At 32.4% G+C, this 26,049-nt stretch overlaps 1 protein-coding gene across 3 annotated transcripts in view; it reads left to right on the top strand.

Annotated features, from left to right (window-relative positions):
• Positions 1 to 3,019: 3,019 nt before the first annotated feature.
• LOC129948371 (bumetanide-sensitive sodium-(potassium)-chloride cotransporter) overlaps positions 3,020 to 26,049 on the top strand; it is a 293,982-nt gene continuing 270,952 nt past the window's right edge. The window contains exon 1 of one of the 3 annotated variants that reach the window (XM_056059342.1): positions 3,020 to 3,980. The gene's annotated coding sequence lies outside the window, so the exon portion shown is untranslated. The remainder of the gene's footprint in view (positions 3,981 to 26,049) is intronic. The other 2 variants (XM_056059344.1, XM_056059343.1) reach the window with 2 other exon arrangements.

Below are 26,049 nucleotides of genomic sequence, written 5' to 3'. Positions count from 1 at the left end.
AAATTTAGCGTATACTTTGTTTATTATTGATATGACGCTTATTGGTCTATAATTATTAATATCATCTTTTTTACCCTTTTTGTGAATGAGGAATATGTTTGATTGTGTGCATTGATATGGTAGTTCTTCATGTATCAAAGTTTGATTAAATATAAATGTTAAAACATTTAAGATCGAGCTTTTTCCAATTTTAAACATTTCCGCTTTTATGCCGTCACTTTCAAAGATTTTCCCGATTTCAGTTCGTTGATCGACCTTTCCACTTCCGATTTCAAAAACATTGGAAAGCTATCATAATGACCCAAATCTGGCATTTCTGTAGTGGTTTGGTCAAAAGTAAACTTTGATTGTTATAGGCCCTTGAACAAATTTGTGGCGGACATATTTATTTCGTTTCTAACCCTTATTTTTTGTTCTTTTGTCATCTAAAGCAATCACCTATTCTTTACCTTGAGAAAAGTGTTCTTTTGCTTTTTTGATTGATTTGTTATCTTTCAAGTACATTTTCAACATTTTCTCATCATATATTTTAATGTCATCTTTAACATTTTTTTTTGAAACGTTTTCTCAATAATTTGAGAGCTTGTTTGTCGTTTTCATCTAATTATGTTTTATGACGAAGATTTTCTCTTCCTTCAATTAAACTTTTTGGTGTATTGAAATCTTATCTGGCTTTTTGGGAATAGGTTTAATTATGTTTTCATTTGCTGAGACTAGTAGAGCTGCACCTCTGGCATGGCAGTCCAACTCACTAACCATCATGCCACGGGTATTCTTCATCAGTTTTTTGTTTATAAGCATTTCAACACCCTATAGGTCTTTAGTCTGCCCAATATAGAAACAAATATTTCCATTTTCTTCTTCCAACAGTTTTTCTCCAAATGAACTTGTTTTCGCCAAACCGATAACGTAGCAGTTTATGTTTCTAATAGCCGTATTAAATTCGATGCGCTTTTCATTTGTTGAAAAACATTTTTTCAATTTTAATTGAATAATATTTTTGGTATGCAGTTCCTTAAAGCTTATTAAAACACGTTTTTCATTTCAATTTCTGATTCTTTAAAAAAATATCGATTTCGAAAAAAATGTTTAATATTTTTTTAAAAATCAAAAATAAAAAAATTACGTATTTGATAATCAAATATTATTAAGACAGTATAAGAACATTTGCAGAAATTATTGAAATGAGTCGATCGTTCTTTAGAAAACAAAATAACGATTGTATGGGGGTAGAGTCATATTTTTTTATGTTGAAAGATGACAATTTCAGAAAAAAAAAATTAACGAAAATTAAAAAAAAATCAATCAGTTTGTTTTTGAAAAAAATCGAATTTTTGATTTTCGACCAAAACATTTTAAGGTCTTAAAAAATTGAAAAAGGTCGCTTAACACGAATCAGCTCAGAATCTTAATTTCCAAATTTAAAGTCAATCGACCCAATGCCTTGGGCTGTAGGGACCAGGACAGACAGACAGACGGAATCCGGGGACTCATATTTTTCGGCTTCTCAATGTCATGTTTGATTTAAATCTTAGCTTAGAAATTGTTTACGAATGCAAAACTTGCCATATAGTTCCGATATGTCGAAAGCAAAAAATTAGTGGAAAAATTAGTAGAACAATCTTTTCGTAATGCGCATATGATCTGTCATCAATGCACTTTTTGTCAGCACTCACTTATCTATGCCAAATTAAAGATCCTCTTGAATGAATGTCACAGATTGGTTTTTCATTCTTCAAATGAATCTTTCTAATGAACTTGTTCTTTTGTTAAAACCAAATCATGTTTTTGAATTTTGATAAGAAAACAATAAATTAAACCTACTGTAAACTATCTTTCCGTGCATGCTTCCACGTCCATGCGTCTTGTGTACCTTTACAATAAATCGCTTCTATAAAAACCAGTATCAGATTTTTAACTTGATTTACTTTACTTCTTTTATATCTTTATATCCACGGTGCGAGTACCTATCTACGAATATGTTTCAAGAATCAAACAAAAGTGTAACTCTGCTCAAACTCACGTTTGCTTCTTTATTTTTGAATAAAATGATATTCTCCCTTCTTGGTAAATTTCTGATATTATTTAACCGGCTTTATGAGTATTTTCATCTTTTTTATTTTTCTTCTTGTACACTTAATATACCTTCCAATTACTTACACTTGGTCCCCCTCGTGTTAAATTTCACTCAAAACTCACAAAAGTGTCACACAATGCGAGCGATCCACCGATCTTCAAGCACGTTTGATGTTGAATAGTTCAAAAAGGTTTGAGCAAGTTTTTTTGTATGATTCCACTCGAACATGTATTTCCTTGACTTACTAATGCCCCCAAAAGATAAAACTATCTTCTGCAATTATAAAGCAAAATAAAAATAATGGGTTACCAAAAAAAAACCTAAGTTGTTAATTTTTTTTGACAAGTTTTTGACAGCTCCACAAGAAAAACTCGATCAGTCTCTAATTGTCAAGAAATCGCCTGAAGTAGTCGCTGAAATATTACGACCATGAGCCACCCTTTTTCTTAAGTGATCTACTATCCATAGTAAATGACAACCCTATTGTGACACTTAAAATGACGGCTGAGTTTGACAGGTGTCAAATAAAGTCTCTACCAACAGAGGGCCTTATAACATTTTCAAGTTTTCTAAAAAACAAGAGTTCCAAATCAATAGACCAGCAGAGGACAACCTAGCAACCCCTTATTTTGTTTTTTAATTACCAACTGTCACTCTGTTATCAGCAACGACTGGAACTAGCTATTCTTACGTCAGACTTGTTCGAGACATTGACAGTGTGCTGTGCTTCCCAAAGTACAAGTACAAGTGCTCTGTGATGTGGCTTTTGCTATGCCAGCGCATTCTCTTTGAGATCACCGTTTACTGTGTGCTATAGTGCACATTGTTTAATTGACAAGCACTGGGGCTGTAGCCGAGTCGTAGCTCGTAGTTCATATAGCCGTCGTCGTCGTTGTCGTTGTAGTCGTCTTCGTCGTAGTCGTTGTCGTCTGTGCGCCACACGATCGCTTTTCCCTGCTCACTTTTCACTATCACTAGATACTCGTTTATGCCTCTATCCAAATATATTTTGTTTTGTTTTTGTACTTCTTGGCATTTGGTAAATTATTTCCCTTCGGCTTTTCTACAATAAGAAACTATTACAATGGTTTTAGTTACTACAAGTTTTGAGTCGAGTCATTTTGTGTTCCCCCGTTCGAGAATTTTCAAAAGATAGCGGCCGCGCTTCATTGCTGATTTGAATTTAAAGATAGTCTTTCGGAAACCTCCGAATCGTTTAGTTGAGGTTTTTACTCTGTCGTTTTTCGCTTTTTCGATTTCTTTTTTTTTCTTTTGAATCTTTCGTTTTAATGTTCTTTTGTTGTTGTGGAATTCATTAATTTTCCAAAACATTCTTTGTGGAAATTTGTGACCATACTTACTACTTCACTACCTTGAAGGGCTTGAAGTATAAAATCAAAGTGCATTTTGTGAGAGCTTTCTTAAATTTGTTCAGCAGTGGTAAAAGAGTAAAAACCTAATAATTTGTATTGTGGTGCATTTTCGAGTGTGTTTTATATTTTCAAGATCAAAATATTTGAAGATAAAAAGTGTATCTATACTTATTGATAATTGTGATTGTGTTTTTTGGGGAAAAAATATCAAACCGATTTGTTCGAAAAGTTGAAGAAGTGCAGGAGAAGTGCCATCTACCTTTTTCTAATCGTACCAAACGGAATTCAAAATATTTACAATATCAAATCTCCCGTGGATATTTACAACACAGCAAAGACTCGTCTCGTAGATCATTTAACACAGCTGAAACAACAGGACTTTTCTGTGTTTGAAGATCATTTTTTAATCATTTATTTCCGTATATAAGCTTTTAACTTATTATATGCATACGAGCTGCCCCTGAAGCTGAAATTGTTGATGTTGTTTTTGAGCTATTGCTGCTGCTGCTGCTGAAAGCTGAACACTTAAGGTGATAAATATTTGCATATAGCTTTCTACATATATACCTATAGAGGTAGTCTGGCTCTGGAGAAGATATTTAATTTAGCTGGAGAGATCGGCTAAGAGGCTCATTTACGACAATTTTGCTTTTGTTCTTTTGTTTTTCAATTGAATTGCCAGCAATCTGAGGGGATTGTTTGGTTAAAAATAAATATAAATTATTATTTTTTTCTTTAGGTAGGTTTTTTCAAAACATAGATACCTACTCGTATGATAGATACAGATTAACCTACGCAATAGAAACTGTATAGGTACATATGTTTATCTAAACAGTTCCTCCTGGGTGGTGGTTTTTCTGCTTCTGCTATGTAAATTATGGGATAAAGAGACCATGTGTTTCTTTCTTATTAGGCTTTATCTAAAAAAGGGAATGATCTTGTTTTTGAAATTGTTTGAAACATTGGCATTCGTGATATTGGAGTTATGACTCGACACAATTTACGGTAAAGGGCACCTAGGGCAAGTACATTTAAAACAAAACACACATCACGATGTTGAAGTTTTTTATTATTTCATTTGATGAAATTTGTAGGAATTTTCTTCCATTTTTTTAAATGAAAAACCTTTCTAAAAGTATGATTTTGCATTCTGTTGACAGTTTTGAATCTTTGTACCTATTTGATCGTACATCATAAAGATTGTAAACAAATATTTCTTTAAACGCTATAAGTAGCTACGTAAGAGAAGATTAAATTTTACGAAGAAAAAAAATCACACGATCTTGGAAGTAGTTCACATCAATTGAGATTTTTCATTTCCTCGAATGTGACAGCCTGGCCAACTCGGATTTTTAAAGTAGGTTAAAAGGAACGTTGGCGTATTGCCGGGCGTGCCAGTAAACCTTTATCAAAAAGTGGCTGGTGTACGACCCACTTCCTATCCCGTCCGTCGATTTGTCTTGCTTAAAACTTTAACAAAAGGTTCCGAACAAGATTTTGCGTAAGTTCAATAATTTGAAGTCAATATTTTTGTTTATTCTTTTAATACTTGAGTCGAAAACCTTTTCTAATTAGTTTTTTTTGTAGAATTTTGCGTTTTTTTTATAAAAATTTGTCATTTGAATTTTTCTAAGAAATTAACTAAGAATTATCAACAATATTTTGCATATGATGAAACAGTTTGATTTCAAATTCTAATTTTTGTAACGAGATTTTAAGTCGAAAAGCAATTTGTACCAACTTTAGAAGCATTTCTTGAAAATATCATTTTTGTTGTAAAAAAAATACAGATAGGATTTTTCTAAGGAAATTTACCACAGAATAAATTTTTACCAATTTTGTGTACTAGTTTTTGTAGATTTTAATTTGTATAAAAAAACTGACTGTTGTATTTCTATAAAAAATTGACTGTATGTCGAAAACTATATTTTCTGTAAGATGAAATAAGTTTGAAGCAGATATCTTTAATTTTAAAAAGATATTTATGTTGAAAATCGATGTTTCCAAGCTTTTAGTATTATATTTTTCTTTTCAGGTTTTTATTTTTGTCAATTCGATTTACTGAATGTAAAAACAGTATTTTTAACATCCTTTAGGATGTTATTGTAATGGGTCCGATTTGTCGAATTGAAAACTTTACATTTCTCGACGTTGTAAATTCCCTAGAGTCGAAATAAAAGATTTTTAGAAAGATGTCTATGCGTGCGTGTCGTCGTCCAAAGCTCAAAAACCAGTAGGGTTATCGACTTTAAATAAATTTTGTTATGCATATAATAATGCAGAAAGGGGTCTCAAGAAAATTTCGTGGATGGTTTTTTTACCATAAGAGTTTAAAAAACATTTTGGTTAACTTTAAATATCTCGCGAACCAATGACGCTTAAGACTTGAATTAAATTTTATATTAAATATATTTTGTAACGAGATACCAAACAAGTATATTTTTTGGAAAAGAATCAAATTAACGTTTTTTATAAATACAAAAAAAAACTAAAAAATTCAAAAATTTTACGAATAAAAATGATTTCCTCTCCAATTTTGTGCAAAGAAGAATAAGATTTTTAACATCTGGTAAAATTTTCAGAAAAATCAAATTGACGTTTTTTTTTTGTAAAAAATAAAAACCTAAAAAAAAACAATACTAAAAGTTGGTAAAAATTAACTTTCGACTCAAATATCGTTTCAAAAATAAAAATATTGGCTTCAAACAAATTTTATCTTGCAGAAAATATTGTCTTCGACGTTTTGTAATTTTTTAATAAAAGTCCAACACTCCAACAGTCTGTTTTTTTTTCATAAAAAATTAGAATCTACAAAGAAAAACTACGCAAAATTGTTAAAAATTGATGTTCGGTTCCCGATATCTCGTGAACATGAGAAGATATTGACTTAAAGACTTTTAAGTAATGCTACTAAAATTGATAAAATTAGTTTTCGAATAAAAATCTCTTTAACCAAAATAGATTTTGAAATGAAACTCTTTTATCATATGCAAAATATTGTTGGTAATTTAAAAAAATTTTAGAATAATTTAACTGATAACTTTTTTAATAAAACCCAGAAACCTGCTTACTTTTTAAGTAAAACGGAATGGTAAGTTATTAGTGTGGGTCGCATCCCAGCCTCTTTTTTGTATGAGATGAAATTAGTTTGAAACCAATATCTTTGATTTTTAAAAGGTCGAAAATCGATGTTAATCAACTTTTAATAATTTTTTTTGTTTGGGTTTTTATTTTCGTAAAAAACTGTCAATTTGATTTTTCTCAACATTTTACCAGGTGTCAAAATTGTTATTCTTCGTTGCATACAATTATTTTGAAGATACAATCGGTTTTTGTTTGAAAAATATTTCGGTTTGAAATTATTTTAGTGCAGTTTTTTACTTGCGATATATAGGAACTATATGGCAAGTTTTGCATTCGTGCAAATTTTCGAACTCGAGATTTTAATCAAACATTATGTTACGATGGTAGAGAAGTCGAAAAAAATGGGTCCTGCGATTATGTCCTGTCTGTCTGTCCACGCTTCTGCAGCCTTAACAATTGAGTCGGTTGAGTTCAAACTTGGAAGTCAAGGTTTTGAGCAGATTTGCGTTAGGCGTTTTTTCATATATTTTTTAAGAAAAAAAACTAACAGCAAAAAATGAAAATTCGAATTTTCTCAAAAACAAACCGATAGATTTTTTTAAAATATTCTCGAAAATTTTATTTTTTAACATAGATTCCTTAAATAAGCAAAACATATTTTTGTATTGCTCCGGAAAGGTACCGCTCATAGAACCGTTTTTTAGTTTTTATTTTTCTCAGGAAGTTATGAACTTATTTCAATATTTTTTTTGTTGAATAAGCTCTTAACAATATTTGATTATCAAATATGCAATTTTTATTGTTTGGATTTAAAAAAAATATTGTATTTTCTTTTCTTCAGAATTCTGTATCTCAAAAACGGGTCAACATTTTTTACGAAATTCAAATGTAGAGCGTATATTTACAATCACTAAACAACTGCATACCAAAAAAATTTTAGAACAAAATTGAAAAATTGTATATATACAAAATTAAGTAAGAAAAAAAAACGCTCTAACGATTTTCAAAAAATAAAAATTTAAAAATCAAGGGTTTTTGATTTATGAAATGGCACTTTAATTTTTGAAGGCAAACTTATTTTTCAGGTAAAATTTGTAATCTTAAAATAGTTTTTTTTTTAACTGTACTAAATGTAACCCCTTCCCATCATAAAGCTATCCAAAGGAAAAAGCTTTGAACGAACTAGTTGAATACACAATAAATTGTTTTCGTTATGCTTACAAGTATTTTACATTTTCGGGATGAGTTGTGTCTTGGGATGAATCGCGCTGTTTTTTTGACAAATCAAATGGCATTTAAATCTATGAAAACAAACTTATTGTACAGGGATATTTTTAAATGTTATATAGGTACTTTTTAAACAGACTCTTTGCATACAGGAGGAAGTTCGTGCGACCCAGTCGAGCATTTCATTTATTTATAAAAACAACTGTTAATTGATCAAAAATTGTATTAGTTTGGAATCACGTCAAGTCAAGTTACTAGTGTTACTGATTCGTGAGATATTTTGGGTTAGCAAAAATGTCATTTTGTGATTTCTATGGTAAAGAAGCTCCCACTGAATTTTTTGAGAGCCCTTTCTGCATCATTATCTGTATAAGAATATTTATTCTGGTTCTTCAGATATGGACAACGAAAAAAGCTGCCCGAAAAATCTTTTATTTAGACTATAGGGGCTTTAGAAACGTCGTCGTCGTTAATACCAAAATTTACAATTCGACAAATCGGAACGATTACAATGACTTCCTCTGGGAAGTTAAAAACCATACTCAATTATGACTCTTTCAGGATTCTAAACGCTCTTAAATGTCAGTTGAAATTTTCCAAATCCGACAATTGTGTATAAATATGGGGATCATTATTCTTTAAAAAGTTAACACTTACAAAAAAAAATATGTACATACTCGTACAAGCAAATTAAATTGAAAATAAAAAGGGGCTGGGACGCGACTCACAATAGTACCTTCCCATCCCGTCTGTCATTTTGTTTTGCTTAAAAGTTTGTAGATTTTCCAGTTGGATTAAAAAAGTTAAGTTGAATTATTCTTAAAAAATTTCTAATTACCAACAATATTTTTTTGTATAAAGAAATAGTTTAGTTTGAAAATCTAATTTTGTTAAATATATTTTTAGTCGAAAACAAATGTTTACCAATTTTAGCATTTCTTAAATTTTTACAAATTGGATTAATGAAATTAATTTGAGAGATATCAAGAACCGAACATCAATTTTTACCAAATTTGATTACTGTTTTTTGTAGATTATATTATTTATGTTAATGTAAGTATTGGATTTTTATAAAAAAAACTACTGAATATCGAAAACAATATTTTCTGTGAAATAAAAAAGTTTGAAGACAATATTTTTTATTTTTGAAAAGCTATTTAAGTCGAAAGTAAATTTTTACAAAGTGTTAGTATTGTTTTTTTTTTAGGTTTTTAATTTTTTGTACAAAAAGTGTCGATTCGATTTGTTTTTAATTTTACTAAAGGTTGACAACAAAATTTTGAAAGATAAAAGTAGTTTAAAGCTAATATCTTAAAATTTTGAAAAGATATTTGAGCCAAAAGTCAATTTTTCCAACTTTTGTTAATTTTTTTTTAGGTTTTTAATTTTTTGTATAAAAACTGTCAATTCGATTTTTTTTAAAAAATTACTGAATGTTGACAACAAAATTTTTTGAAAGATAAAAATAGTTTAAAGCGAATATCCCAAAGTTTGGAAAAAATATTTGAATCGAATATTTTGTACCAACTTCTATTAATATTTTTTTAAGTTTTTAGTTTTTGTAAAAAAAACTGTTGATTGGATTTTTCTTAACATTTTTCCGAATGTTAAAAACAATATTAATTATAAGTTAAAAAGAAGTTGGAAGCCATAATCTTAAAGTTTTGCAAAGATATTTGAGTCGAATTTCAATTCTTACCAATTTTGAGTAAAGGTTTTTTACCTTTTTATTTTTTATAATAAAAACTGTCCATTCCATTTTTCTTAAAATTTTACCAGATGTTTAAATCGTTATTTTTCGTTGCACAACATTGTTTTGGAGATAAAATTATTCTGTATTCGTAAAATTTTCGAGATGACCATTTATTTTCTTCAGTTTTTTTGATTTATAAAAAAACTGTGAATTGGATTTAAAAAATATACATATTTGTTTTGTATCATGTTACAATATATTATATAAAATTTAATTCAAGTCTTTAGCGTCATTGGTTCGTAAGATATTTAGGGCTAACTAAAATGTCTACAACTTTTTTAAACTGCTATGGTAAAAAAAAACACCCACGAAATTTTCTTGAGAGCCCTTTCTGCATCTTTCTGCCTTGTTATCTGTATAAAAAAATTTATTTGGAGTCGATATCTTTTCTGGTTTTTGAGCTATGGACGACGAAAAAAACATCGCTAACGAACGGATGTACAGGCGTCTTTCTAAAAATCTTTTATTTCGAATCTAGGGATCTTAAAACGTGGAGAAATGTCAAAGCTTTCAATTTTGACAAATCGGACTCATTACAATAACTTCCTATGGGAAGTCAAAAAACATTTTTAAGCGAAATACCTTATTGATGCATTTGAATTGATAAGAAGTTATTTTCTTGAGGAAAACGCTTAAATATAAGCAAGTGATTGTGACATATACAAGTACTTTATTTTTATTTTTTTTCTAGACATCTGCTCTATCGTTGGATAAAAAGTTAATGGAATATAAAAGGGTGTTTGAAGTTGTAAGAATATTGTTTTTCTAATGTAAAACTTTTTTTTTTTGATGTTTCGTGTTGTAAGTATTGTAGATAGATTTTGAAGGGATGACATTTAATGAGTTCAAACCCATTTTTATGTTTTTTCTTTAAGTACTTGCGATAAGAGAGAGTCTTTTTCCTTATAAGTTCTCCGGTTCCCGGAAGTCAGATTCTATACCTTACCTATAAATGTTTTGTTCGTTCCTCACAAGGTCATCTAAGTCCATGAACTTGTTTCTGGTAAAATTTGATTGATTTCAATGGAATCTTATTTTGTATCAACAATATTTTAAAATTGATCAAAAATTTTATATTTTATATATGATGGGCACATAAATAAATAAATAAAAATATTTCTGAATTTTGAATGCAATAAGAAATGTACAATAACAGTACATAGCATTTATGTTTATGTACCTCCTCTTCTATTTGTGTTAAACAAATTCATATAAATAAAAGTTATTTTGAGATTTCTTGTTTACATTAAAAATGTACTGCGGGCCTTTTGTGCTGAGACGCGGCGGCGGGTATTTAAGTTGCAATATTACTATCAATGGCTTTGTTTACATAGTTCTAAATTAAGTTCCAAAGAGAGATATTAGAAAATATTTTACCTGTTAAATTGTTTGTTGAAAACAAAAAATAAAAACTCTATAAGGAAAAGGAAAAAGGTGAAGAGATTTCATTTTGTGTAAAAAAATGATTTACTATAATCGAGTATTTTTAATATTATAGTTTTTTTGTTTACACACGAGTAAACGATTAAAAATTAAATGCATTGCTTTTAATGTACAAACATGCATTGCATATGCTAAATTTTGTTAATGTAGACAAATTGTTTATTTGGTGTTGAAGCTTTAACGAAGGTTTATACTTTGTTTTAGTTTATGTAATTATACAAATAATAGCTTTCCAACTGCTTTTGCTGGCTTCGCAGTAGTGCATAATATCACTCAAATTTTCCAAGACCTTGTTCATTGTATGGGGTTATAGCTTGATGGATGATGTTGGCCTTAAGTGCTTGAATTGTTTCTGGATTTTTGCCATAACATCGACGGCAGGTTTGCAATACCATGGTTTGGGAAATGATGGATTTTGGCGCGCTATTCTAAAAAATAAGAGATCGTCCAAATTCATGTCTTCAATTTCAGTAAAATATATCAATAAACATGTAACACTCGCCGTTTACTCAAACTCCCTGTGGATGCATCGCTTCTTGACTTTTTCAAGCTCAAGATGCAGTAATTTTTTCTAGTTAAGCAGATCCAAGGCCTAAACTGCGAAGAACAAGGGATGAAATAGTTTGTTTTCAAAATATAGTTTTGTTAACGACATTTTTAGAAGCAAAAACAATTTTTAGGAATTTTAGTCGCATTTCTTACACAAAAATACAGATTTTGCGTAGGTACAATTTTTTGTAGGTCTAAATTTTAATGAAAAGCCTGACTGAATGTTGAAAATAATATTTTTTTAATATGATATTAGTTTGAAGCCATATTTTTAATGTTTTAAAAAGGTTTTTAATTTGAAAATCAATTTATACCAACTTTTAGTAATATTTTTGTAGGTTTTTTTTTCTAGAAAACTGCCAATTTTATTTTTCTCAAAATCTTACGAAAAGTCGAAAAAAAAGTTTTTGTTCGTTGCATAAAATTATTAACTTAACCCATAGGCAGTTATAGTAATGGGTTCGATTTGTCGAATTGAAAATGTTGACATTTCTCGTGGGTGGTTTTTTTACCATAGCAGTTTACAATAAAACGCACGACTGGGTCGAGCGAACTTGCTCCTGTATGCAAAGAGTCTGTTTACAAAAGTACCTATATAAGATTTAAAAATATACACTGCATCAAAAAATTGCACGTACATCTGACTGTTTAGTGAAAAAATGCACATACTTTATCAAAAATACTTACTATATATTTATTTTTTCATTAATTATTTTCTTTATTATGATAGAAGTAAAAACAAAATAAAATTCAGTTACATAGGCTTCATAGGAATAAAAAAACAATAACAAAAAGGGAAGAAACTAAAATTAACATCAAAAAATTGCACATACACTTTAAAGTTTATTAGTTAATTGCTTCGTTTAGTACCTAGTATGGTAACCTTTTGCCTTAATAACATTCTTTAAACGGTTTTGCATGGACAGGACAAGTCCTTCATTTAAATCGGCTTTCAGTTGATTTTTGTTTCTTATTTCCGATTGTCGGATTTTCTTTTCCAAATAATGCCAAAGATGTTCGATGGGATTTAGATCTGGGGATTGAGGAGGATGAGGCAACTGCGATTTCACATTATACAACAGCCATTCTTTCACAAGCCTTGAGGAATGCTTGGGGTCGTTGTCTTGTACTAATGCGAATTCCTCGCTTAAGCCCATTTTATTAGCGCTGGCTTTTAAGTTATCTTTTAGTATTTGCAGATAAACCATTTTATCCATCGTTGACTCAACAAATACTAAATTTCCCACCCCGCTAGCCCCCATCGCTCCCCAGACCATGACATTTCCGCCTCCATGTTTCACTGTTGGCTGCATATTTTTTGTCTCCAAGGCCGTGTTTGGTTGCCGCCACACAAACCTTCTTCCCTCCGACCCAAAAATGTTGAACTTACTCTCGTCAAGGAATATCACGTTTTTCCAGAAATCATCCGGCTTCGAAACATACGCATTTGCATAGTCCAAACGCTTTTGCACGTTTGTCTTCGAAATATAAGGCTTTTTTCTTATTGCACGTCCTTGATAACCCTTTGAATGCAATACGTTCCGGACTGTTTGTGGGTTTAGTGATATTCCATGACTTACTGTGATTTCTGCAGCTATCTTAGGAGCACTTATTTTTGGGTCAACCTTCACCATTCGTACGATTTTGCGTTCCATTTTGTCATTTAAAATTTTTTTTCGACCTCTTCCTCGGGCCATTTCGAAGCTTTTTTTTTTCATAATTTTTTATCACGCATTGAATAGTTGATTTTGATCTCTTAACAATGGATGATATTTCAGAATAACTTTTTCCATCCTTTTTGAGATCCACAATTTGTTTTTTTATTTCAATAGGAACTTTTTTATGTGATGATTCCATAACTAAAAAAAATTTTTAAAACGCAAAAAAAAAACACTTTTAGCCAGATCAATTAAACATAAAAGACTGAGTAGGAGATTCAATCTCATGATCGTACGAGTTTTTGGCTTGGAAAAGAACCGTTATTTCATTTTTGTAGAAAAAAAACAACAGTGTACGTACATTTGTTTAGTGTACGTGCAATTTTTTTATACTTATAGAAACATATGTTTATAAAAAAAAAAGTTATAAGAAGAAAGGACGAAATTTGTGTTACCTATTAATACTGTACTTACATCTATGTATCATTTTTTGTTCAAAATAAAGTCAATCGGTACGTGGATTAGGTTATAAGTACATTAAATGTAATAATTTTATTTGAATTTGATTGATATACGTGCAATTTTTTGATGAAGTGTACCTGTAAAATAAGTTTGTCTACAAAGATATAAATGCCATTTCATTTGTCAAAAAAAACCGCGCGATTCATCTCAAGACACAACTCATCCTAGGACTACTCATCCCGGAAATGAAAAATACTTAAAAGCATGCTTAACGAAAACAATTGTTTGTGTATTCAACTAGTTCGTTCAAAGCCTTTTCTTTTGGATAGCTTTATTTTAATTTCATATTAGAAGGACCAAGATGGAAAGTAGATTATCTGAAGATAAGAAAGAGGAAAAATATGTATGTTTAAATTGTAAAGCGATCGCCTATTGGTTGTGTAGTTAGCCAGGTGTCTAAAACAACTAAGAAATGTTCATTGGTGTGCTCAGCCTGTTTATGATGATAATGAAGGAATGTTCCTTCTTTCCTACAAATTTTCAGCGCAAACATGAAGTTGTTATGTTCAGTTTCTTTTTTTCGTTAAAGTACAAGAAATTGCTATTCATGTGTTGTTTACAGTCAGGCTCTTGTGCGTTTTGGATTTTGGTTATGAAGTGACACGTAAGCAACAGTTGTAGAGGTTGTACGTAAAACCTATATCAGTATAATGAGTATACGTTGAACAAGTGATTCTAATAGAAAATACATATACACTTTTTGGCCCGTTTCTTAAACTTGTACTAAGTATTTATTCTTTTATTTAGGCGAAGGCAAGTAAAAGAATAATATTTTAAAATGATGTATATCATAATAATCATAACAAAATATTTGCTCTTTAGAGGGTTGAAATAATAAAAATGACATTCAAAGCAACCTCGAAGCAGGCCCACCGTAACGCAAACGAAGCTGAAGCTGAAGCGTTTTTGTGATTCAGCCATTACTTCTTCATAGACACTTTAAAATAGATTGTTGATTGAATATATCTTATTCGTTCGTTTGTCTTAAAAAATTTTGATGCCATTTTATAAATCGAAAAACCTTTGATTTTTCTATTTTGTTTTTTGAAAATCTTAAAAGCGTTTTTTAAATTAATTTTGTATACATAAAATTTTCCAATATTGTTCTAAAAATATTTTTGGTATGCAGTTGTTTAGTGATTGTAAATATGCGCTCTACATTTGAATTTTGTAAAAAAAATGTTGACCCGTTTTTGAGATATAGAATTTTGAAGAAAAAAAATCAATATTTTTTTGAAAATTTGCATTTTTGATAATCAAATATTGTTAAGGCAATGTAAGAGCTTATTCAAAAAAATTATTGAAATCGGTTGATAAACTGCTGAGAAAATTAAGAAACAAAATAATGGTTCTATGAGCTTTATATTTCCTAAGCAATTCAACAATATGTTTTTCTTATTAAAAGAAGCCAAATTACAAAATAAAATTTTAGAGAAAATTAAAAAAAAAATCTATGGGTTTGTTTTTGAGAAAATTTGAATTTTCGTTTTTTGACCAAAAAATTATATGGGGGCCACTGTTAGTTTTGATCTTAAAAGTGACAGTTTTGGTTAACCTTAAATAACTCACGAAATAATAACGCTAGAGACTTCAATTAAATTTTATATAATATATTGTAACGTGATACCAAACCCGTATATTTGTGGGGAAAATCCAATTGACGTTTTAATATAAATCGAAAAAACTGAACACAAAAATTTGTCAACTTGAAAATTTTACGAATAAAAAGTGATTTCATCTCCAAAAAAAGGTTTTGTGCAACGAAAAATAACGTTTTTAACATCTGGTTAAATTTTGAGAAAAATTGAATTGACAGTTTTTTTTACAAACAAATAAAAACCTAAAAAAAATAATACTAATGCCCATGTCTTGTATTTTATTTATTGGGAATACCCTTTGTGAAAGTGAATTTGGGTGTTCCACAATTCGTTATTTTGAATTGGATTTTTGAACATGCAAATGGATGTTCTGTATTTAGGTTTGTTCCATTTTTTTAACGCATTCAAATCACATTTTTTATTTCTATGAATTGATCTTTGATAGCTTACTTCTGCTAGTAGTACCCGTGGCATGATGGTTAGTGCATTGGACTGTCATGCTGTCATGTCCACTCCTGACAACATTACTCGCAGGAATGGTTGAGAGTTGTAAGTCACTAGGCCCTAGTTCTCAACGGACTGTTGCGCCACCCAATTTGTTTATTTTATGTTTAGCTTCCTTCTGCTAAGAATCGAAGAGTTTTTGAATGGAAGGAATCGATGAAGAACATATAAAAAGGCGTCTTTGCTTAATCTTAACTTACAATGAGAGCTTTAAAGGGGAAATCAAGAATTTACTTTATTTGTTAGAACAATTCTACATACATAATTTTCACACACTGCTGCTTCCTTTTTTCACTTAAAATTGCCAATAATATTGCATCCATCTTCAAAACAGCAACAAAATTATTTAAGAAACAAAATAAAAATGGATGATCCTTCAGTTTTAACAGTACGAAGCAATTTCGAAGTTTTCGAAATCGATCGTATTGAAGAACATGCAATTTAATTTCACGTAAAATTGAAAATTTCGATAGGAATTTGGAACATGGGCGTTAAACTTGGTAAACATTTACTTTTGACTCAAATAGCTTTTCAAAAATTAAAAATATTGCCTTCAAACTTTTTTTATTTCACAGAAAATATTGTTTTCGATATTCAGTAGTTAAAAATCCAACAGTCTGTTTTTCATAAAAAAAAATAAAATCTACAAAAAATAGTACGCAAAATTTGATAAAAATTCATGTTCGGTTCTTGATACCTCTCAAATTAATTTCATGGTAAAATTAAATGGTAAAAATTTGTTTTGGACTAAAAATCTATTTAGCAAAACTAGATTTTAAAACTTAACTATTTCTTTATATAAAAAATATTGTTGGTAATTTAAAAATTTTTTAGAATAATTAAACTGACAACTTTTTTAACCCACCACGGAAACCTACAAACTTTTAAGCAAGACAAATCGACAGACGGGATGGGAAGTTATCAGTGTGGGTCGCATCCCAGTCTCTTTTTTTCGAAATAAAATAGTGATGTGTTTGTAAAGTATTCGAGGTGACAACATTATTTTGTACAGTTTTTTTCTTCAAAATTATACTAAAATATTATCATATCAAATCACTTCAAAATACATAATATAAAATTTAATTCAAGTCTTCGTGAGATGTTTTTGGTTGTTTTAAGAACCCTTTCTGCATCTTTCTGTATAACAAAATTTATTTGAAGTCGATATCTCTACTAATTCTTGGGATACAACTACGGACGGAAGAACGTACGAACGAACACACGTCGTACAAAAATCTCTCTAAAAATCTTCGATTTAAATTCTAGGGACCTATAGACGTTGAGAAATATCAAAATTTTCAACTCGACAATAACTTCGTTTGTAAAAATTAAAATCGTACTGTTTGGCCTAAAGCTACACAGCTACTGAAATAAAAGTTTTCGAAATTACCCAAAGTTATTCAAGCTTAACTCTTTCGGGACGCTATTCAGGTAATGAAGTTAGAGACATTTTTTATTTCAGAATTTGTTATGGGGCTGTTCATGAGTATAATTTATATGAAACAAAATATTTTTTTTATGAGCGTGACCAGGGGGGTATATATGTGTACCATTCTGATAGTTTCGTGGTACAATTAAATACCATTCACCCTGTACTACACAGTCGTAATTTTGGGAATGAACGCATAAACTTTATTTAAATGTCGAGACCCTACTCCTCTCGCTGGCTGACGACCTCGATGACTTGATCTTCGTACCGCTGTTTTTTCGAGTCCTTGAGCAACCTAGGCCTCTGATAAACTTACCAAAAAAAGTTTTTAATGGCATTTTCTTACGATTCTTTTCTAAGTGAATAACCCATGCGTTCTTTACTACCATCATTATCAGCGGGTAAAAAACCTTCTTTCACCATTTATCAGATTTTTGGTCGTATTCATAGAGGCCGCTCATTTGATCTGCCAGATCAACGCCTCCTATTAATGCTCTATAACCATTTTCGGTAAGGAACTTCAATTTTTTCAACGGTCTTCAAGGTTTTTGTAACAAGTTCCATATCAGTTGCCTCTTTGGTATCTTGCCATTTCACGCATAAAAGCCCACCTGAAGATCCTTTGAACCAGCCTCTCCCCTCTGCAATTTTCTTCCAAACTTGGCAACGTTTTTTCGATTGGACATAATGGTTCCCGCAAATGGATATCCAATAGATTCCAATAATTTCACCGATGTGAAAAAGCGGTCAAACATAGGTTACATCTGCTTCATTTATCGTGCTAGCCAGTTTATTTACGACCCTCTCGCCCAAAGTCCCTCAAGTGCTTCTAACTCTTTTCCGCTGTAAACCCACATTTTGATTCCACGTTTTACAGGCTCTAGGGGCATGTACTGTTTGAGGTTACTGCACCCTTTGAATTTAGTCATTGACTCGTCGATGCTCTGATAAGCGCTATCTTGTCTGCAGTTTTGAAAGGTTTTTCTCGAGCATTCAACTAGATCATTGACATAGTAAGTCTTGCAACAGTCAGCTGGCTTTTCGGGTGGCAACAAATACATTTTACTTCTATTTCATCAGCGTTGATTGGATCCATAGTCTTGCAGCGTTTATTTTTTGATGATCTGCGATGAATATCCAAGCGTTCGTTTGTGCACTGTGCAATACATATGTAGGCAGATCTTGGCTAAAGTTTGTGGAAAATTTGAAGGATTGAGAACGATCGGTGACTGGTCTGTGATACATTGCATGGTCGTGAAGGTAAAACTGTTTTTTTTTTTGGAAAAAATACACCGGTGACTATAGTCCAAATTACATCCCCAGCTTGTGTATCATCTGTAGAACCGGCTTCACGAAGATAGTTATTACCGATTTCAGAAACAGATGTCTCTTCATCTGAATCCTCTTCGGAGCTTGAATCCTGGTCGTCTTCTGTTTCGGATTCATTACTTGGATCTGGTCGAAACGAATCGCCAATATCAGAAGAAAAGTCTGCTCAACCCGAATTTTCTCCTTCATCATTCAATAATCTTTCAATTTCTTCGTGGTCAATTGAAGTATAAAATAATGTACAATAATTGAAATTTCAGAAAAGCCGTTATATTTTGTTCGCAAAATACTCACGGACGACCTGGTACAAATTTGGTTTGATTATGGGGACCCTGTGAAATGTTTTTAATCGACTTATTTTGTTCCGTAGAATTATGATGATAACTTTTTGTTAAGAATTCGAACAGGTAAACAGCTGTCAGTTTCAAAATAACTTATGTTTTTAGAAACATGTACTAAAAGGCCCACTTTGAACTTGAGGTTATTGCATAAAAGATATAATTTTTTTACTGATTTGGTACAAAATTAAAGCTCTTTCCTTATGAGCAACTGAATGACAAATTACTTACTTACTTAAGGTGGCGCTACAGTCCTGTGTGAACTAGGGCCTCACCCAACAAACTTCTCCATCTAGCTCGGTCCCTAGCTAGATGTCTCCAGTTTCGCGCTCCAAGTTGGGTGAGGTCACCTTCCACTTGTGCGCGCCACCTGATCCGCGGTCTTCCTCTACTGCGCTGTCCTGTGGGTGCGGATTCGAAGACTTTCCGGGCCGGAGCATTGGTTTCCATGCGCTCTACGTGACCCAGCCATCTTAGTCGTTGGACTTTTACTCTTCTTGCTAAGTCTACGTCGCTGTACAGCCCGTATAGTTCGTCGTTCCATCTTCTCCTCCACTCCCCTTCGATGCATAAGCGACCGTAGATCACACGAAGAACTTTTCTCTCGAAGCGACCCAAGGTGCTTTCATCCGCTTTTGTCATGGTCCATGCTTCTGCACCGTATAGCAGGACGGGGATGATAAGGGTCTTATATAGCAACACTTTGGTCCCTCGAGAGAGTACATTACCACTCAATTGCTTTCTTAGTCCAAAAAAAACAGCGGTTAGCAAGAGTTATTCTGCGTTTGATCTCAGCGCTGGTGTTGTTTTCTGCGTTTACAGCGGAGCCTAGGTGGACGAAGTCCTTGACTACCTCAAAGTTACGTCTGTCGATTGTGACGTTTTGACCAAAACGTCCGTGTTGTATGTCCTTTCTAGACGACAGCATGTACTTTGTTTTGCCCTCATTAACCGTTAAACCCATTTTTGCCGCCTCTGCCTCAATACTCCCAAAAGCCCCATTGACATCACGCTGAGTTCTTGCGATTATGTCAATGTCATCAGCATATGCTAGTAATTGGACAGACTTTTGAAAGATAGTGCCTCTAGTGTTGACGTGTGAGCTCTGCACTATTCTTTCAAGCACGATGTTAAAAAAATCGCATGACAGCGCATCACCTTGTCTAAAACCTTTTTTGACATCAAAAGGTTCTGTTAAGTTGTTTCCAACCTTTATGGAGCAGCGTGAATTCTCCATGGTCATCCTGCACAAACGGACGAGTTTGGCAGGGATGCCTAAACTAGACATGGCTCTATACAGCTCGTCCCTGTAGATGCTGTCATATGCGGCCTTGAAATCGATGAAAAGATGGTGGGTGTCGATTTGGTGCTCTTGAGTTTTTTCCAGGATCTGCCGTAATGTGAATATTTGATCAACTGTGGACTTTCCTGGTCTAAAACCACACTGATAAGGACCTATCAGGTTGTTGACGATGGGCTTTAGACGTTCACATATTATGGCAGAGAAGATTTTATAGGCGATGTTAAGTAGACTGATTCCTCTATAGTTGGTGCAGTTAAGAGGGTCTTCTTTTTTCAGGATTGGGCAAATAATACTGAGGTTCCATTCATTGGGCATGCTTTCTTCCGACCATATCTTACAGATAATTTGGTGCATGCTCCTAAACAGCTTATCCCCAGCTGCTTTAAAGAGCTCGGTATTCAAGCCATCTGCTCCAGCGGCTTTATTAGACTTCAACTTAGATATGGCAATCTTTACTTCGTCTAAGTCGGGAGGACGGGATTGTTGGATTTCGTCGTCTATATTGAATGGATCATCCTGCCTGACAGCGGAATTCAATTCTTCGTCGCCGTTATACAGAATGACAAAGTGTCACTTTAAAAAAATGAAAGGGTATTTATATCAAAATATAAAAAAAACCTTTAAAATTAACAATGCTCTGAGTTTGTTTGATTTAAATTTTGTAAATAAGTCTGCCACATTAAAGTTTTCAAGCATGTGCCTAGACAAAATCAATATTTACACATTTATGTACATAAGCCAAACATAGAATGGACTCATACCCTTTACCGCATACCGATACCAATTTCGAACTTTTCTACAGCAAAACAAACAAAATTCGCAATTGAAAATAATTTTCTAATTAAAGGTTATGTGTAATGTCAATATGTAAGTACCTAGTTGATTTAACGTCTTTACCTCCGTTGACTTTACATCAAAAAAGTTATATTCTTTTTAAGTGTCCATCAATAAAATATAAATTATTCTTATGTAAACGTCTAACTGCATAAAGTGGACAAACTTAAAACATTACCGGAAGGTATCCGGTTTTTCAACAAATATTAATTCATTTGCAAATCAAATAAAAAAAATATTCATCACTAGAAACATTGTATAGTGTGACCCAAGGTAAAATATAAAAAGTGCATTTTATCACCCACAAAATATTCAAATACAAAAATGTATAATTCATGAAGTACCTACATATGTATGTATGTATGTTGTGCATTAAACTCAAATATATGAACATACCTAGGTTTATAGAGATTCCCTGTCTCCGTGTTTATGATGATGTCGGTGATGACCAATTTTTACTGGTTATTCACAGGGTGCTGCACATTTAAACGACCAACACGATGCGACGATAAAGGGTTTTACGACTACTTATGATGTACATCAACGACAAAATTTTGAAGCACTCTGACAGAAGTGTCGCTTTAAAGTGAAGGCGAGATTGCTTTAAAAATGTCAATATTTAGATGTTTTTTTTGTGCTTTCCATGGAATTTGAAATAAAACAATTTATTTTTGATTCAAAAAACAACAAGTGATTTCATTTCAAAATGTACGATATTTGGGGAGCCGTCACTTTTGAAGCAATCATCTGTTGATATATGTCAAGTAAAAACCACAACATTTCTAGAATTGCAACAATACAGGCTTCAAGGAAGCGTTGAAATTATTAAAATATACTTCAAAAATGGCGTTTTTGCCATACAATTATGTTAGAAAAGTGTCCTCACCTTTTTATTTCTCGAGATTGATAATAATTGGTCATGGATGTTTCACAACTTATCAGGATTTTAAAGATTGAAATTGCGAAGTTATCAAGGATATATATTTTAAGGATTGTACGAATTGGTCATGGAAAAGTTAATGAAAATCTTCTTCCTGGAAATGTCTTAGTTGACTGACGCTTTTTCAAATTTCAATCTCGTATCACAGGGTGAATGCGGTCCAAATGATGTTGGAATCAAAAGCCATGATTTCAAAAACAGAAACCACACAATTTTTAATGGGCCATCAACGTAATTTTGGACCTTCAATACACACTAAAAGGTAGGTTGTTGCTTCAGAAATATTTAGGTTAGGTTAGGCTAAAGTGGCTTTCCGTGATGGAGTAAAACACACTTAGGCCAGTTTAATGGCCCAATAGGATTCCACATCAATCTTGAGGATTTCTTCTAAGCTCAATGAAACCAGTTTGAGTCTCTTAGGAAACGTGAAAGACTGATTATGTAAATATAATATACATCGGTTAGATCGTTATAAAAAAATCCTGGGTAAGTCTTGGTTTAAGCTAGAACAGTGCATATGCAGAGGAGATTAAGAACTGTTTCCTTATCTTCCTAATCCATACAACTTCTGCAAAAGTAAGTTGAGAATACGCCTTACCGCGTGGCGTGCTTTTCTGTTAGATAGTTCCCAGTTATGTCTCCGATAATCGAGCTTGTATGCGATCTGCTTAGATATAGCAAACATCTTGAACGCTTTATGGCTGAATCACAAACACGCTTCAGCTATGGCTTCACCTGACGTTTACAAGTTCAGCCATAGGAATTCAATACATGCTATCACAATGGAGCTACGACCTCACGTTTCGTTTGACAATCGTAAGGAAAAGAACGTCATGTTCAGTTTACGTTGTCTGAAAGCTAAACAGCTGTAAAAAATTTCAAAAAAACCAAAATATTTGCTCTTTGGAGGGATGAAATATTAGAAATGTCATCCAAAGCAACCTCGATGCAGGCCCACCGCAACGCAGACGAAGACGAAGCTGAAGCGTGTTTGTGATTCAGCCATTAAAAGTATGCTAAATATTTTTCGTGACCTGGGGTGCCAGCACGTAACTTGACACAATCTAGGATTGTCAATCGTCGATCAACTCGAAACAAATTATTTTTGACAGCACATAATTTAAAAAAGTCATTGTGAACTATGAAATGAAGTGTCAAATGAGTTTTCTCTGACACTATTTTACTCTACTTTCAATTTTAAGTTTTTCCGAAATGTTTTTCTTTGATTCTGAGTAAAGGCGAAGAAATGTCCCGTGCTAAAATTATAGGAAGATATTGGAGAGATAATAGCAATCCATTCGAATTGAATGAAAATGAGTAAATATTCAAAAAGAAAAGCAAGATCATGTATAGGATTTGTAAAACAATGTTATTTAACTTTGTGCAGCAGTTTAGAGTCAATAAGGAATGTTTTCACAAGATACTCAGTTCGTTAGATCTTCCAAAAGACAGAAGAAGAACATCAGTTCCACCAGTTCTAAAGCTTTGTGCAACATTAAGTCTCGTAGCCAGTGGGAGTTACCAAACCAATGTTGGAACAAATGTGTTGCTAAGTATGGCACAGACAACAGTTTCCAAGTTCTTTCGCCGAACGTTGAGTCTCCTGGAAAATAAGTTTTGTCCGAAATGGATTAATTTGATAGCTCTAAATTTTGAGACAGCAAGGAGTATTATTAAAGAAAATTTAAACTACCGGGAATAGTGGGCTGCGTTGCTGGTAATCATTTTTTTCCTCCCTTGGGCAGTTTTAAGAATTCCCCTTACTAAATCAACGTGAGAATTCATAAAATTGGTCAAAATCTCAGATTGTTTTTCTAACACAATAATCACTCCCGACGATAACTAATTTCTGTCAAGTGAAAACTTTTGTTTCAGACGTCAATTTGAAGTTTGTGTGCTGCCATATCTGGCGAAACAATCGAGGACACTCGATTGAACCAAAACGTGTCCTGCCAATGCTCGACTAAACTCGGTTGTATCAAGTTACGTGCTGGCACCCCTGAGACGTGTTGATGGCATTCCACCTAATGTTTTGCCTTCTTTATAGCGTCTTGTATTAGCAATAGTTTGAATGTAGTGATTGGTATGTCAGCATTAGCCAAACGTGGAAGAAAGGGTTGTACTGCACCATTTCTGGCGAGTTCATCTGCCTTATAATTTGCTGTGGCCCGGAATTCATTTCATAATGACTTTTTTAAGTAAAAGTCACAATGGAACTCGTCTCAAATTACGTGCTGTCATTTGTTTCGAGTTGATCGACGATTGACAATCCTCGATTGTATCAAGCTACGTAGTGGCACCCTAGAGTTTAATGTTAAACTGTTGTCCCATCTTCATTAGGGATGATCGGCGATTATGGACTGTTATAGAGTTTATAGAGACAGAGTCCAGAGATTTGATAACGGCCTGACTATCTGAGAAAATACGGATATCAGATGTTGGTATCACGTTTTCTTTTCCGAAATCCTTAAATCTCCGAAGAATTAGCCGTTTAGCTCTCCATCCTACTTTATTTGTATTGGTATTATTTTCAACGAAATGATGAAGAGTACGTAAAAAACTTATGGAAACTGAATACTTTTAGTGTAATTGGGACTGTCATGCCAGAGGTCTTGGGTTCTATCTCTAACCTGTGCCACCTAAAGTTATTTTTCACGGGTACCTCCAAGAGTAATTGTTGTCATGGAAACTGCTTTCTCAAATTATTAATTCGGATTCGACTTTAAACTATAGGTCCCCTCTATCCCTGACAACTGTACTTGCATACATGAATGGGAATCATGCCTGGGCCATATGAGTTTTTTGTTTTCTTTGTAACGCTTTTATTGTCTATAAATTTCTGTATACAATTTTACGGATTTTGAATCATTTGATTGAGACTTTTTATCATTTGAAACTTTCTTTATGTTCAAAATAAAACACCTTGTACGCCAATCAAGTGATAGTTTGTTCACTTTGTTCTTTATCCTCCTGTTCGCGAGATGCAAGCTGATTATGGATCAAAAGACAGAGAGAAAAAAAAATACAAAATGAAAAATCACGGAACAAAATCAGATGAATCTTACAAGCATGATGCACGGGCACACATCCAATTTAAGAGCCAAGGGCACTATATCATTAGGCCACTTATTTACATGCCATACGGGACAGCCAGTAAATGGCTCGTCGGTCAATCTGTCCAACAACGATCCAAAGATGTTTTATATTAAAACAAAACAAACAGAAACAGAAACAAACTTATGTACATCACAAAACTATAGCGCTAGAGATGAGTGACTCTCGACTGGAACTGGGCACTGGGAACCTAAGAGGAAGCTATCCATCTGTATAATATTAACTTATATCTACTACACATAGTTAAAGAGTCTTAACGGAGCATGAAATTGAACGTAAACTCATCCCCCGTTATCTAAATCTCTAAGAATAGGTTTGAAAAGTTAGATCTTAGATCCAACCTTAGCATTTCGTGTAGTTTAATGCATCCGATAAAATTTTGTTTTCATTGTCGCTGTCTGTTGTCCGGCCATACTCTGCCGGCCCGTCCCGTCCCGTCCGACATCGTTTCTTGTCGTATAGATTTTAGCTTATTTTTAGTTTGAGCGCGTTTTTATTTTATTCTATTCAAAACTTATGAATTTATACCTAATGTATCTACATAATACACAAGAAGTCTCTACAATAATGTGTGTAGTCATGCCTGAGCTGTGATATTTATTAATTGATCGGAACGGATGGTTTGTGAGCAACAATTTGTCTAAATCGATGATTAGTTGATTTACAAGTTCGTCAATTATTCTAAAACTATGAACAGATAAAATTTGGTCCCTAGTTGGAGGGTTTGAATTTATGTACATTCATTGAGCTGATACATGAAATATCTATAATTGTAAGTTTTTCTATTTTAACGCTGTTTTTTAAAACTTAAAGGTTGAAACTCTAAAGACTTTTAATTTTCATTGGAGTGGTGAGGAATAAAATAGAACAAACTAAATCTTTCATGCTATTGTTTATAAAAGCTTATCAATAATGTTAAAAGATAAGTTTGCCGAAAAGTATACAAGGTTTATTAATTTAAAAGCTGATTAATT

Source organism: Eupeodes corollae, chromosome 2, assembly GCF_945859685.1.
Source record: "Eupeodes corollae chromosome 2, idEupCoro1.1, whole genome shotgun sequence".
In the NCBI taxonomy this organism is placed as follows: Eukaryota; Metazoa; Arthropoda; class Insecta; order Diptera; family Syrphidae; genus Eupeodes; species Eupeodes corollae.
Note: the sequence above shows the minus strand (reverse complement) of the source record. Positions and strands in the feature narration are given on the sequence as shown.